The following is a 3,570-nucleotide window of genomic DNA, read 5'->3' on the forward strand; positions in this document are numbered from 1 at the left end:
GTCTTGTATTACTGGTAATTAACTTTTTTGCACTGAGGTCTGTTTATTGCAAATATCTTTGACCTGTTTTTATGTCTTATAATGTATTTATGTCTTGTATTGCTGTTGAATGTGTATGTATGTCTTCAATTGCTGGTAAGCAACTTTCTTACACCGAGGCCTGTTTATTGCAAATATCTTTGACTTGTTTTTATGTCTTGTAATGTTTATGTGTGTATTTATGTCTTGTATTGCTGGTAAGTAACTTTCTTGCACTGAGGTCTGTTTATTGCAAATATCTTTGACTTGTTTTTATGTCTTATAATGTTTATATGTGTATTTATGTCTTGTATTGCTGGTAAGTAACTTTCTTGCACTGAGGTCTGTTTATTGCAAATATCTTTGACTTGTTTTTATGTCTTGTAATGTTTATGTGTGTATTTATGTCTTGCATTGCTGTTAAATGTGTATTTATGTCTTGTATTGCTGGTAAGTAACTTTCTTGCACTGAGGTCTGTTTGTCGCAAATATCTTTGACTTGTTTTTATGTCTTATAATGTTTATGTGTGTATGTATGTCTTGTATTACTGGTAATTAACTTTTTTGCACTGAGGTCTGTTTATTGCAAATATCTTTGACTTGTTTTTATGTCTTGTAATGTTTATGTGTGTATTTATGTCTTGCATTGCTGTTAAATGTGTATTTATGTTTTGTATTGCTGGTAAGTAACTTTCTTGCACTGAGGTCTGTTTGTCGCAAATATCTTTGACTTGTTTTTATGCCTTATAATGTTTATGTGTGTATGTATGTCTTGTATTGCTGTTAAATGTGTATTTTTGTCTTGTATTGCTGTTAAATGTGTATTTATGTCTTGTATTGCTGGTAAGTAACTTTCTTGCACTGAGGTCTGTTTATTGCAAATATCTTTGACTTGTTTTTATGCCTTATAATGTTTATGTGTGTATTTATGTCTTGTATTACTGGTAATTAACTTTTTTGCACTGAGGTCTGTTTATTGCAAATATCTTTGACTTGTTTTTATGTCTTGTAATGTTTATGTGTGTATTTATGTCTTGTATTGCTGGTAAGTAACTTTCTTGCACTGAGGTCTGTTTATTGCAAATATCTTTGACTTGTTTTTATGTCTTGTAATGTTTATGTGTGTATTTATGTCTTGTATTGCTGTTAAATGTGTATTTTTGTCTTGTATTGCTGTTAAATGTGTATTTTTGTCTTGCATTGCTGTTAAATGTGTATTTTTGTCTTGCATTGCTGGTAAGTAACTTTCTTCCACTGAGGTCTGTTTATTGCAAATATCTTTGACCTGTTTTTATGCCTTATAATGTTTATGTGTGTATTTATGTCTTGTATTGCTGGTAAGTAACTTTCTTGCACTGAGGTCTGTTTATTGCAAATATCTTTGACTTGTTTTTATGTCTTATAATGTTTATGTCTGTATTTATGTCTTGTATTACTGGTAATTAACTTTTTTGCACTGAGGTCTGTTTATTGCAAATATCTTTGACCTGTTTTTATGTCTTATAATGTTTATGTGTGTATTTATGTCTTGTATTGCTGTTAAATGTGTATTTATGTCTTGTATTGCTGTTAAATGTGTATTTTTGTCTTGCATTGCTGTTAAATGTGTATTTATGTCTTGTATTGCTGGTAAGTAACTTTCTTGCACTGAGGTCTGTTTATTGCAAATATCTTTGACTTGTTTTTATGTCTTATAATGTTTATGTCTGTATTTATGTCTTGTATTACTGGTAATTAACTTTTTTGCACTGAGGTCTGTTTATTGCAAATATCTTTGACCTGTTTTTATGTCTTATAATGTTTATGTCTGTATTTATGTCTTGTATTGCTGGTAATTAACTTTTTTGCACTGAGGTCTGTTTATTGCAAATATCTTTGACTTGTTTTTATGTCTTATAATGTATTTATGTTTTGTATTGCTGGTAAGTAACTTTCTTGCACTGAGGTCTGTTTGTTGCAAATATCTTTGACTTGTTTTTATGTCTTGCAATGTTTATGTGTGTATTTATGTCTTGTATTACTGGTAATTAACTTTTTTGCACTGAGGTCTGTTTATTGCAAATATCTTTGACTTGTTTTTATGTCTTATAATGTTTATGTCTGTATGTATGTCTTCAATTGCTGTTAAGTAACTTTCTTGCACTGAGGTCTGTTTGTTGCAAATATCTTTGACCTGTTTTTATGTCTTTTAATGTTTATGTGTGTATGTATGTCTTCAATTGCGGTTAAGTAACTTTCTTGCACTGAGGTCTGTTTGTTGCAAATATCTTTGACCTGTTTTTATGTCTTTTAATGTTTATGTGTGTATGTATGTCTTCAATTGCGGTTAAGTAACTTTCTTGCACTGAGGTCTGTTTGTTACAAATATCTTTGACCTGTTTTTATGTCTTATAATGTTTATATTTGTACTTATGTCTTGTATTGCTGGTAAGTAACTTTCTTGCACTGAGGTCTGTTTATTGCAAATATCTTTGACCTGTTTTTATGTCTTATAATGTTCATATTTGTACTTATGTGTTGCATTGCTGGTAAGTAACTTTCTTGCACTGAGGTCTGTTTGTTGCAAATATCTTTGACTTGCTTTTATGTCTTATAATGATTATGTGTGTATGTATGTCTTCAATTGCTGTTAAGTAACTTTCTTGCACTGAGGTCTGTTTGTTGCAAATATCTTTGACCTGTTTTTATGTCTTATAATTTTTATATTTGTACTTATGTGTTTCATTGCTGGTAAGTAACTTTCTTGCACTGAGGTCTGTTTGTTGCAAATATCTTTGACCTGTTTTTATGTCTTATAATTTTTATATTTGTACTTATGTGTTTCATTGCTGGTAAGTAACTTTCTTGCACTGAGGTCTGTTTGTTGCAAATATCTTTGACTTGCTTTTATGTCTTATAATGTTTATGTGTGTATTTATGTCTTGTAATGATTATGTCTGTATGTATGTCTTCAATTGCGGTTAATTGACTTTCTTGCACTGAGGTCTGTTTGTTGCAAATATCTTTGACCTGTTTTTATGTCTTATAATGTTTATATTTGTACTTATGTGTTGCATTGCTGGTAAGTAACTTTCTTGCACTGAGGTCTGTTTGTTGCAAATATCTTTGACTTCTTTTTATGTCTTCTAATGTTTATCTGTGTATTTATATCTTGTAATGATTATTTGTGTATGTATGTCTTTTATTGCTGGTAAGTAACTTTCTTGCACTGAGGTCTGTTTGTTGCAAATATCTTTGACTTCTTTTTATGTCTTCTAATGTTTATGTGTGTATTTATGTCTTGTAATGATTATGTGTGTATGTATGTCTTGGATTGCTGGTAAGTAACTGTCTTGCACTGAGGTCTGTTTGTTGCAAATATCTTTGACTTGTTTTTATGTCTTGCAATGTTTATGTGTGTATTTATGTCTTGTATTGCTGTTAAATGTGTATTTATGTTTTGTATTGCTGGTAAGTAACTTTCTTGCACTGAGGTCTGTTTGTTGCAAATATCTTTGACTTGTTTTTATGTCTTGCAATGTTTATGTGTGTATTTATGTCTTGTATTACTGG

This window comes from Rhamphochromis longiceps, linkage group LG6 (genome assembly GCF_057381845.1).
Source record: "Rhamphochromis longiceps isolate RC_006_pf linkage group LG6, R_longiceps_female_GT1.1, whole genome shotgun sequence".
In the NCBI taxonomy this organism is placed as follows: Eukaryota; Metazoa; Chordata; class Actinopteri; order Cichliformes; family Cichlidae; genus Rhamphochromis; species Rhamphochromis longiceps.